Source organism: Phyllostomus hastatus, unplaced genomic scaffold (assembly GCF_019186645.2).
Source record: "Phyllostomus hastatus isolate PE091 unplaced genomic scaffold, TTU_PhHast_1.1 phas_scaffold_78, whole genome shotgun sequence".
Taxonomy (NCBI): Eukaryota; Metazoa; Chordata; class Mammalia; order Chiroptera; family Phyllostomidae; genus Phyllostomus; species Phyllostomus hastatus.
In genome coordinates, this window is record NW_025334041.1 from 89,000,020 (window position 1) to 89,013,084 (window position 13,065).

The following is a 13,065-nucleotide window of genomic DNA, read 5'->3' on the forward strand; positions in this document are numbered from 1 at the left end:
GACGGAGTTACAGTCGAAGATGCTAGTACCATTCTTGAGAAGGACCAGAGAGTACCCTCTGTTATTAGTTTTGTTAGTGCTCCTGGTAGTTGCCTTTTGAGAAATACAAACAGGTTCATAGATTTACTTACTTGTGCACCAATCATTTGCTAAATTCTTAGCAAGTACTAGAACTCTCCTAAGTATTGAGGTAGAGGTGTGTGTGCATGTGTGTGTGTGTTCATGCTTATTCATATACCAACCCTGAAGAATTCACAATCAAACAAAGACTAAAAATAAGACATCACATTCAGAATCTAAATATAGACCTTGTAGGATCCTCAATTTGTTGATCAACCTTAGCTTTTATATCTACTTAACACTGACAAAAGCAGATACCAGTGACTTTTTCTACTTTTTTCTCTTTCTCCTTTTTGGAAAATAGAACTCAATTTCCTTCCCTTGCCTCTCTTGATTGTCACTGGGTCTCTCCTGTAACCGATAAAATCAGATTCTTTGCTTTATTTTATTTTTTTGGTATTGCTAGCTTCCTGGCTTTGTGTAGCCTGGAATACACAGATAATACCATAGGTCAGGCTATTATTACATATATGGCAATTTTGCTAGAGGAGGAAAACAATGCTATAAGGAATAGAAATAGAAAAGGTTACTCTGAGTTTTGCAAGGTTTTTTTTTTTTTTTGTCATTAAGGTGGCTTGAGTATCACTGGCATAGTGCATTAATCAACATTGCCTTTGTTACACTGAACCAACAAGCAACTCTCATGTCTCAATGGCTTAGCCCAACCCAACCATAATTTCTCATCAACTCATTGCCAGCAGGTTGAAGGGGCTCGGCTCCAAAAGGACAAGTAGGGACTGGGCGGTTTAGTGACTCTACTGGCTGTAGCTGAGCTTTCTGAAATACATGATCTCTTCATTTACCATGTCAGGAGAAGAGAGACAACAAAAAAACCCTGTAAGGACTTGGCTACAGAAGTGACACATGGCACTTCCATTTATATTTCATTGGCAAGAACTAGCCACAAGCCTCACTGAATAGCAAGGGGAATGGAAAACGGGGAAAGCAAAAAGAATGTTTGGTGAGTACCCGGATCTCTGCCATACCATCCAAATTATGGCCCTAAAATTATAAATGTATCAATCATCACTTTAACTTCTTTGTATGTTTGAGTTTGGTCCTCAACAGGATTAGTGAAGTGTCTAAGTAACAGCAATTTCTAAATATTTTCCTTTTTTCTTTCACCGTCAAACAAGTAGTGTTGCATTCTATGATTCTAAAAAAAAAAACACATTGCTGTAAATAGCAAAGCTCATTATGTGGTAAAATTTAAATCAGCACTAACACAAACCTGTTTTTTGATGTAACCGAATTCCCAAAGAGGAAAAATCCTAGACCTCATTCTCAAGATTTTTCTGGGCCTCAGCTACATCGGGGAAACATCTCAAGCCTCCGAAGGGCAGCCCTGTTGCCAGTGGACTCATCTCCTCTAATGTAGTTTGGATAGGCTTAGCATCACTGGGCAAACCACCTCTGCCTTGTGCAGAATTTGCATTATCTAAAGATCACTCTGTAAGCTATGGTCCATTCGCCTTGGCAAATACTGTTTAAATATAGCATCCATAAATAAATGTTAAATAATTCATGAACATAATTTTGTAAATTCTGCTAGGCCACACCTCTCTGGGGGCATATTTATGAACATGCGTCAGCCCGGAATCAATGTGTCTGCCAAGCTCCTTGCCTCTGAGGCAGAATTCCCACATCTAGCCCAAAATGCTGCAAACGGCTCCGATTCCCCTTCAGTAGTCATCCATCATACTGTCACTTTAATTCAGATGCTGCTACTTGTTTTAATAACATACATCTTACACAAAGAATATTGCTAACACAAGAATCTTGGGGTAGATTTTTACAACCTCATAAAATGGTATTAACCCTCTGATCCCTGATGCTCTTTCCACGCAGCACGTGGGCTTCTGGACGCTTTCCCTGCCCCCCTCATTCCCTCCGATCTTCCTGATGCTTATCAATAACCTCCGTTCACAGGGGCTAGATAGCACCAGGACCCGTGTCATCAATCACTGCAGTAAAAATATTATTCCTCCAGCATTGCCCTGAAGAATTATGGAAAGAATAAAAGTGTTATTGCAGGAATTATTTAGCAAACAATAGATGGATAAAATGTATTACGGTAAGTGTTAAATTATATCACCTCATTATGGAGAGCTGACTTCAGATAGCGGGAAAGTGTCTTGCTGCCTTTTCTAAGTAGTTCAAAAGAACAATGGGAAAGGCCACAAAAGATTCCAAAAGGAAACACCAGTCTATCAAGACTAGGATATTGTCCACTAAGGAGAAATCTGTTTGGGGCAATGATTTGAAATAAAAATCTCCTCCTGGCCTGTTTTGAATATTAACCTGAAATTTGCAGAAGAGCAATGGAGATTTATATCTAGTTGTTAAATATAAGATGCTATTCTAGGAAAAAAATTATTAAAAAGAGAAAATAGATGTGTGGCCATGAACCCCCGCCCCCTTGTGCCCCCTGCACACTCCTCTAAGCAGGGGTGGGCAAACTGTTTTCATTGGTGAGGGAAATATACATCTTGCAACAGTTAGGTTTTAGTAGGTTCTAGAAAAGTATAGCATGCCAATATTTGTAGCCTCTGCCAATGCTGAAAACTAATGTTCCTGAAATGTCAGATTAAGCCAATTACTAAAATCAGGCTTGCATTTTAAATACTATTAAAGATACCTAAACAAGGTTGGAAACCATGTTATTTTTTTTAACCAAGTAGTCTTTTATCAGTTAATGCAGATTTTTTTTTGGCATAATGTTACACTGGGCTCCTGGGATTCATTTGATCAACATGATTAAATTATTTCCTTACTCAGCTAGAAGGAAATTACTAGTTACCAGACATTATGTGTCTGTTAATTATGTGCAATAAGGCTCTCTTCTATCACACCAGCTCCTGCATTCATGTTCTGTGCATTTGAAAGGCATTATCATTAAAAAAATTTAAATATTGAAAATGGACAGCTATAATTTTGTTTCATCTATTTAATAAATAAGTAATCTGTGAAATCAGTGCTAGAAAGTGTCTCTTTGCTCTTTGTGTCAGCACAGACATTCTTAAGAACATACTGAAAGATCCTTTTGATTTCTCTCTTCACAAAAGAGTATTTCCCTGTCAGCTTTCTAGGGCAATGGCCAGGTCCTCTAGTGCTGAAGAGAGTGAATATGAGCATTGCCAAAAACAAAAAATCTGTGATTGTGTGGCTCTCCAAAGTACAGTCTGCTCACCTGGGGTGGGTGGAGGTGCCAAATTTGCATTTCCTCTTGTAGTTCAATCTACAATCTAAGGTTTCAAAAGATTTTTTTTCCAAAAAGAGAGACAACATATGGTAGCTGAGAGGCCTTATTTTGTCTTCTAATGAAATGATGTGCTTCTGTTTCATATTAAAGTGTTAATCGGTCTGAAATTAGGTCTCACAAAAAGAATAGTGCTTTTAAAATGCTTAATATGATTTATTTTCTGCAGTCAAAACCAGATGACTTTTATTTTTGTATCAAAAAGAGAAAGTGGAAAGCAAGCTCTTCCTCCCCCATGCCCCCACACTTCCCCCTTCGTCCCAGGCTTGGGACCCAGATCCAATAACAGGTTTATAGAACAGAAAGCTCTTTAGAGTCGGAGCTTGCACTGAAGCCTAGAAGGTTTTGTTTGAGTTTGAGAATCTTCATAGGTTTATGAAATCTCAACAAATATTTCAAAGAAGGAAGTTGCACATTTGAAGTTAGGTGATCCTATTAGGCGCTGAGAGACGGCGCCTTTGTTGTGGGCCCAGGCACCATTTCCTGTAAGATAGACCCGTGTCCCCCTAATATGCCAAGACATCACTTTCATGCCAGAAACAGATAGGGCTGAACTTGTTTCATGCACTTTGGCTTTCATTGTTAATAATGAATGAAGAAAGTTCAGAGGAGAGGAGCTAAGTGGATACTGGGCTTTAAAAGAATGAATTTTAACTAGCAACATGCCAAACCAGTCAGAAACCACTTAGATGGCCAGGAAAAAGAACACAAAGAAAGAACTCATCCTGGAGGTCTGTCCACAGCCATCACTGTGTGTGGAGCCCACAGGTGTGACATTCGTGAGTCTTCTTGGAGAAGATTCCAGCAGCTTTGGGGTCCTGTGGTGTGTGCCACCAAGGCCTGAGAGTTTTGAACCAGGAGGTACAAAATGGGAATCTCTTATTCTGTCCTCCAAGAAGGAGGAGGCATAGAAACAGGAACAAGAAAGGTGATTAATATAATTTTCAACTTCAACAGATAATGAATTTGAACTTTTCAAAGTCAAACCAACACTTGAAACTGCAGAATATCTTTTAATTTTCCTTTTCCTCTTTTCTTCTTTCTTAGCTTTTTCCTTCCTTCCTTATTTCTTCTTTTCATTTTCCTTCCTTCTTTTTTTTTATTCCTCCTTTTCCTCCCCTTTGCTTTCTTTCTCTTCTTTTCTTCCTTCCTTCCTTTCTTCATTCCTTGACTTAATTTGTATTTGACTTTCTGGAGAAAGACTTCAATAACAAGGGAACATGCTCTGAAGATCATGTATATAGTATTCATTTTTTAATTCAACCAACATTCATTGAGTGCTCTTTCCTGCCAGACATCTGGTAGTCACTCAGGAGAGCAGAGTAAACAAAACCCAGTCCCTTCTCTCATGGAGCAAAGAACCCAGGAATCTTAGAATCTAAGCTACTGGGGTCAAAGCTTTTTTTCAGCTGAGTTTCCTATGTCATCTACAGCACAGCTTGTGAGGATGAGCACTGACCATCTGTTTCATCAGTTTGGTCATCAAAGATTTCAGTACATTTGGTAGACTTGACATCTAAAACAAGGAAACAGACATATTAGAAACTGACCATTTAGAAAAAAATTTTAACAGTAAGGAATAAAACCACATGATTTGGGAGTTTAAATGGAAATTTGATTTATCCAGAAAGTCAGATTCTTTGAGCAACACAGGTGAGGTTTGCTTACCTGCGGGTAGAAAGTAGAAGGCCCTACATTGGTAACTCAGGGCTTGGCAACTACAGCTCATCACCACGGGTATTCTAAGTGACCTTGAATACTTCCTGTCTATGATTGTCAATAGCCTGATCCATCATAATGGCTGTTTTGTCACCTGCTATAGAAATCAATAAAAATGCTACACAAATAGAATCAATTACACTAGCATCTTTTGGTAGTCAACAGCCCTTATCAATTTAAATTCTGGGCCTTCAAAACCAAGTTTTAGAAAAGTATTCCTCGATCTTTCATCACATATAAATCCGCACATTCTCAGTTTATAGGGGTGCCTTAATTTTAGGCACTTTCTCAAGATGCTAAAGCTGTTATTCTAGCATTCAAATCAAAGCATCCTTCTCGACAGCCAATTTGCTGGGAGGGAAGATTTCACTGTAGTTGCCAGAATTTGCTTCAGAATATTCTCCCAGACACATCCAGACAATGGCAGACCAGCCTTACAAACAGTCACACTCTCATGATTTTTCAAACTGTAATATGAAACCCAAAACACTAATTTGAAAGAATATACACATCCCTATGCTCATTGCAATGTTATTTACAATAATCAAGATTTGGAAACAGCCCAAGTGCCCATCAGTAGATGAGCAGACAAAAAGGCTGTGGTACATTTACATAATAGAATATTATTCAGCCATAAAAAAGAAGAAAATCTTACCTTTTGCAACAGCATAGATGGACTTGGGGATTATTTTGATAGGGAAATAAGCCAGTCATTGAAAGACAAATACCATATGATTTCACTTACATTTGGAATTTAAAAACAAAAAAAACTAACAAATAAAATAGAAACAGACTCAGAGATATAGAGAACAGACTGATAGCTGTCAGAGGGGAGGGACTTGGGGGTTGAATGAAAAGGTGAAAGGATTAAGCAATAAACACCCCTCATAGACACAGACAACGGTATGGTGATTCCCAGAAGGAAAGCGGGGTGGAGGGAGGAAGCAGAGGGCAAACAAGCGATGAATGGTGATGGAAGGAGACTTGACTTGGGGTGGTAAACACAGTGCAATATTCAGATTATGTATTGTAGAATTGTACATGAAAAAATATGTACTTGAAACCTACATAATTTTATTTATAAATGTCACCTCAATAAATTCAATAAAAGTCTAAAAAACTGTGATATGATCTGATTTAATCATTTTACCATCTTCAAAAACCAGGCTGGTACAGATGGACCATGAAATAATCATTAACTTGTACATGTTGCCAGGCTACAAAATATAAGATATAACCCAGTTTACTGTATTTTGCCATGTATGACGTGCACCCACATTTTTGTACACATTATACATGTAATTATTATACTCATTTACCCATGGTATGTAATAATTATACTTATGTATAATGTGCATCCTTATTTTCTCCTCAAAAATTTAGGCAAAATGTGTGCATTATACATGGCAAAATATGGTAGCTTTGTTTTCCTATTAATTGAATCAACCAGTGTTGGCCTCTGTGCCAAATCCATAGACTTGCCCTGAAAGCCTTGCCAATTGTGACTTTTACTTGTAAACCCACTCCCATTTGCAAAATTTGATGACTAACTGTCTTTGCGTATCTGAAGGTCACCTAAAGCTTTAAGAAGGCAGAACTCAACTCAGTGCATACATTTATGATTCTTAGTATACAGTCATTCTTATGTTTGGTAAAATTGACCTCCCAGCTTTTGCTATCTCACATATCTTAACAACCAATACTAGAGAGTCTTTTTCCCTGGCTTGTGTATTTGCTGATGTGTTTTGAATTTGGGATCTTATGATCCTCCCTCTCTGGAGATTCATCTTGCATATCTAATTGGAAAGTCCCTTTATTTCCCTTAGCACATAATAATATCTCTGTTCTCTTTTCATTGTTTCTCCCAGTTTGAAGTCTACCTATGTAGTACTTGGATTTTTGCTTTACAATCTCTTGAAATACTACCCCTTCCTTGTTAAAGAACACTATTGGTCATCCTTTTGCCTTCTCTCTGCTTTTTGGTACCTACAAAATTCCCTTGAGTTAACTAGCCCAGCCTTTAGTTGAAAGTTGTTCTTCATCTATTTTTAGGAAGTTAAAGAGCCCCAGGTTGACGAGGGAGAGGGAAGAGACAGACTCATGCACTCCTTGTGTGAGTGTATCTTGCACAAACTTTCATGTAGGCAATCTCACAGTATACATTACACCTGAAAACCACATTGGCCCTTTGCACAAGTGATTTTATTTCTCACATTGGCCAAAGGAAACATTCCTTCGGTGTTCAGAAATGTACAGAACAACATTGTTCATAATAACAAGAATGAGAAAATTTATCTGTTTATCGATGGATTAGTGAAATAAAGTTTTCTATATTATATGACAGAATGGTAGGTAACATTAATGATATGCATAAAGATAAGTATTCACTGACATTGACTATACCTATGATATGTTAAATAACAGATTGCAAAACACTCCTCTATGTTTGATCAGTCAATCTACTATTTATCTATTTACATGATCTTTAACTATTATTTTATCTCTTCATTTAGAGCAAATAATGGTTACTTATAGTTGATGAAAGTGTGGCTATATTTCATGCATAGATACATTTCTCAATTTTTTAAATGAAATATGTATTGCTTGATGATTTTTTTTAAAAGCAACGGTGCTTGAAGGAAAATAAGAAGACCACTGGCCAATGCAGGTCTTATGGACACATACCAAGTATTGGCCCACTCACCACTGAGAGTGGGTCCCATCTGCTCCCCACCATTATCCTTTCAGGCATAGGGTACATACATTGTGTACAGAGTACCTGGTGCTTTTTAATCAGTGCATTATGTGGAGGAGGCCCTGAATTGAATGAAATGAAATTATCTCTCTAGTACACTTTGTACCTTTGAGTCACATAATTATTAAGAATAAAGAATGCATTAAATACTGGTTGGCGTAGCTCAGTGGATTGAGTGCGGACTGTGAACCAAAGTATCGCAGGTTAAATTCCCAGCCAGGGCACATGCCTGGGTTGCAGGCCACAGCCCCCAGCAACCGCACATTGATGTTTCTTTCTCTCTCTTTCTCCCTCCCTTCCCTCTCTAAAAAAAATAAATATAAATAAATAAATCTTTAAAAAATTTTAAAAAGTAATAAAAAAGAATGCATTAAATAAATAAGGAATGGTATAACTTAGGTCTTTAACATGCATATGGCAATTGAATTATGGTTCCCAATTCTTCACCATTGCCACATCCACATCCTCTGCCATATGACTGCCTAGTTCCCCAGAGACAGGGCCACCTGCTGACCTGAATATAACTTTATATATGTCTGCCCATATGATATTAGCAAACATAACACAAGCAGAGGTTTGAAATGAGCATGCACACTTCAGTTTTCTCCCTTGGGTTTCTGTCATCACCATAAGGAAGTAATGCCTTGGCTACTTCTCTGGTCCAATGAGCATGAGAAACATATGGAGAAGATTTGTACCCAATCTATAATTTTGAGCCTTGCCCAGCTGAGCACAGACTCATTCAGTCAACCATCTTCCCCATGCCAGCCCTACAGCTCATGCATGAATGAGAATAAATGGTTCTTGTTTTAATCTACTGAGTTTGGGGATGGCTTGTTACAAAGCATAATTATGGAATTAGCTGACCAATGCAATTTATTTACTATATATTAAATTTTATTATATTAATAGTTAGGTATGATGTAGTAATAAAACTTGATTTAAATAAAATGTATAATTCCAAGTATTGCAATGATCTCATCATAAGTTTGCATGAGAAATCAATAATGATTATGTATTTGGGGGAAATTAACAAGGAAAGTCTGACATTTAATAGCAAAAAACAACTGAGCATTCTCCTGAAAGTCATTTCAGGCAAAGTGAGACATCAGTTAAGCTTTAATCATCAGAGGCAAGAATCAATTCCAAACAGGGTATAGTGCCTCCACATGCTCACCATTTAGTCCTACATATTCAGGTTTAAGTCCCTGAGAGAGAATGTGGAAGCAGTAGTGATACATTGAGTGGAATACCCAGAAGCACAGGTAGTAACTGTTAATAACAACCATGTTTGTGTGGGAATATATATGAGACACCCTCTAGGGTTTCCCAAAATTTTGAGACAAACAACATTGCAGAAGGTGTGCTTTCATAAAAGTGGTGACAAGACCCAGTATGAAATGTGGTTTATTATTGTTTAACATGACTTTATTTATGAAGACGCCATTTGTTCTCATAGCCTAGTGAGGCATCAGGAAATATGGGTGTCGTTTCACACCAGCAAGTGGAGACAAGACCCCATCATACTGCTGCCAAATGGAGTGTTCCGCTTGAGTTTATAACTAGTTCAAAATATCCAAAAAGACATTCTAGAAGTTTGATCAAATGGAATTCTCTTTTAATGTTTTTTGAACTTTGCAATGAAAATTGCTGTTCACAAGACCATAGTGACTCAAAAAATAAAGAGTAACATAGGGTAGCCAGAGAGAGAAATCAAAGCATCACTAAAGGTGTTCTGCATCTGAGAAACATCAAGTAAAAATTGGAAGAAAATAGCTGTTACTTTTTTCCATAAATTGAAAACAGAACTGCCCTTGTCTTTATTTTGAAACACTTTCTATAAAATAGTGGCAGTAGACTGATTTAACATGCTCTAGTGGTTTCTATTGAACTTCTACTTTCAAAAAAATATATCTGTCTGTTTTGGTAAGATTTGAATGGGCCATAAGTATGTGGACACCAAAAATTAAAATGCTACCGAAACTTTGACCAATTGTTTTAATATACATCAAACAATGTGCATTAATCCTTTTATAGTCTTTTTGACCTACTCTATCTGCATGTTAATCATTTTCTTGTTGTGCCAATATTGTTTGCATAACAGTAGGTTTATAATTTATGTTTTTTATTAAAAGGTGTCTGTGGAAAAGAGATTTACCATGACTCTTCAGAAAATTATATTTTTAATCAGCTGTAGAAATTCATAGTACTTCCTACATATGGGACATCTTATTACAATGATCCAAACAGGCCAAAGTCAACAAATAATCTTGTCTGTCTATTGTTAATTCTTAGAAGAACAAACATATGTTTTGAACATCATTATTGCTAAATTAGCACAAGCAATCAGGCATTCCAGGAGAATAAAATAAAAATGCAGAACACTATAGTATAATTACTATTTGCATTTAAATTGTGTGCTATACTTTTCTAACATCATGTAATAATAGTAAAGTCTAACATTTACTGAATTCTTTCCCTGTCAGTAAATAAGAGGATTATCTCAGTTAATCTTCACAATAACCTCATGGTAAGGACACTATTATTATAGTATAATATTTTGCATATGAAGAAACGGATGGTTGGAGAGACAAAATCTCTTGTGTAAATTTCTTGCTGTTCACAAGACCATAGTCAGGCTATTCTGTGAATAGTGTAGTGTAATGCAGAGCAGTGTAATGTCAATCTTAGTGCTATTCTCATCCAAGGTGCTGTAGGGGTCTTGGTTGATTGACAAACTGAATTACTAACTGATTACTCCCTGTGAACAAATATGTAAAAGTGATAGAATTCACAGGTCTTTCTCACATGGATCTTACTAAAGAAATGGAAGAAATAACATACACACATACTAGAGTAAAAGGGAGGAGGAAAGATCATCTCTATTGCACCCATCTTGAAAAGATAGTTCAATCAGTGATTCAGAAGGGATGGTCCCTGGAGGCAGGAATAAGGTGGGATAAGGCAGGCTTATGGGGGAGGAAAATATTGAGTTTAGGCTTTAGAAATGGGTAGAATTTGGTTAGGCAGTAGTATGTTGTCTCTGTTTAGAAGACTGTGGGCCTCCTGAGAACAGATTCTAGACCTGTCCTTCACTGCCCTCTCTATTCATCTCTATATTCCAGAAATCTTCTTCTGGTGAACTGTTCAAAACCATTTCCAGAGCTCTTAGGGAAGGAAGAGGTGTAAGAAATGTAATGATACAGAGTCTTAGATTAAAGTCAAAATATGGGGCTTAGGTTTCTTCCAGCCGTGGGATCTTGGGCTTGGCACCTGACCTCCCTGAGCCTCAGTTTTCTCATTTGAAAAACAGAAATGGCACAACAATAACTGCTTGGCCTCCTTCTTGGGACCATCGTGGATTTAAATGGGAAACAGTAAAGACAGGGGGACGTTCTTGGTGACTGTAAAGTATTATATAGCACTAGGAACTGACAGGCACTATTTCCTAAGGATAAGCAACTCAGACATGTCTTACAAGGGTTTTAGAAGTCACCTCATTATTGTCTCCACCACATGGTGTGTGCAGTTGACTCTTTTTGCAATGTCTTCTCACAAGACTTTCAGGATTAAGAGGTTCCTGGCCAAGAAATAAAGAAGAATTAGCCTATTCCTCAATGGATTTGGATGAAAACCAGTAACAAAAATTAGGTACAACTCTAGGAGGAGACACTGGAGAAGACCCAAGCTGGGTATCACACAGGAGATGGAACACATGTTTATACTGTATTCAGGTTGCTTGCATCTTATCTAATCCCTAAAAAAAAATCACCACTATGGGTGTGTTTTTGGGGGAAATGATTGGAACCATGATTTTTCTCTTTGTTAATATTATTCTGCACTAGTAAATTTGATCATCAATAAATATTTGAGACTGTTGAAAAAAAAGTCACCTCATCCAATTCCTACATTTTGCAGTTTATGGAAACAGTCTCAAGGAGGTTAAGGAACACCCATGAAATCACACTACTAGTAAGTAGAAGAGCCCCCTTCCAAGTTTCTAGACTCACAATGCTCTCCCTAGCATATACTCTTGGTTGAGCAATAGTATTGCACCAACACTAGAGGAAAAATCTGCATTAAGTGGACAAAACTTGAAGAAATGCCTACTAGTTTAACTTCAGATGTACATTTAGTTTTGTGGTCCCAGCTAAAGTCCTGTGCCCTGTTTGCTCTAGAGATAGTACTTTAGTCAGTGCCTGTGAGCTGTCACTACCTCCCACCCCAAGCACTTTCCATGTGGCAAGTCAGTAAGACTTATAGCAGACTAAACTGAGAGAGTGTTACCTACTTAAACTGTTTTTCTGACTTAATAAGAATTTTTCATCTACAGCAAGCCATTTTAAAATATTGTCTATACACAAACAGTCACTCTGAATAATAGGTCTGCACACAGTAAATGTCACCTCTCTAAATCACACAGGACCTCAGCAGCACAGCAGAGAAGGCTCCATAACAGTTTAAACTTCAGCCTCCCATTTATTATGGATGTGTTTATAAATCTCAGAGGGCACTTTTCCGCCTCCTGGGAAATCCAAAACTGGTGCCGTTGTTTGTCAGGGTGACTTGTCCAGGATGTTGAGATCCTTGCCATCCTTCTTACTCCCAGATCCTATTTGGTTCCAAACTGAGCCAAGGTTATTGTCAAAAGTGCCATTTTCTCATCTTTAATGGTGGGGGAAAACTCTGTCCCAGAAAAGGTATATGGCCGCTTTGAAAACTGGGGTTTGGAGAATGAATGTAGAAGATTTCTTTCTTTCCTCCTTTCTTTTTTTCCCTTTACCTTGAATAAATGATCTTCTCTGCAAAAGTGCTTTGAGTTTCTCACATGAGGGAAGCACAAGACAGCTTACACAGCAATGGCATTGAAAAACTCCTTAGCCGCTCCCATCTGTCTTGGTTAGTATGAATACTTTAGCATTAAGTGGAGAAAAGGAGAATCCATCAATAGTTAATAACTGACCTTAAGATGGGAATTCAAAGTTCACCACAATTACACCCAAGTGTCAGAGAACACACATGGGACATTATCAATATATTTGACTACAAGAGTCTGGGATGGCAAATTTAAATACCATCAGAGAAAGAACTGAGCATTATTTTAAATGAGAAAATATTGTTACCATATCCAGAAGCCCATACTAAGATACTCAAAACCAAAATTCTCAGTTGGGAATGGCTATAGAAAGATAAGCATCATCTAAAAGAGCAA

The 13,065-nt window shown here is 37.5% G+C and overlaps 1 pseudogene; it reads left to right on the forward strand.

The window, feature by feature from the left end:
- Positions 1–11,397: 11,397 nt before the first annotated feature.
- LOC123811321 lies at positions 11,398–11,607 on the forward strand (annotated as a pseudogene).
- The last annotated feature ends 1,458 nt before the right edge of the window (positions 11,608–13,065 follow it).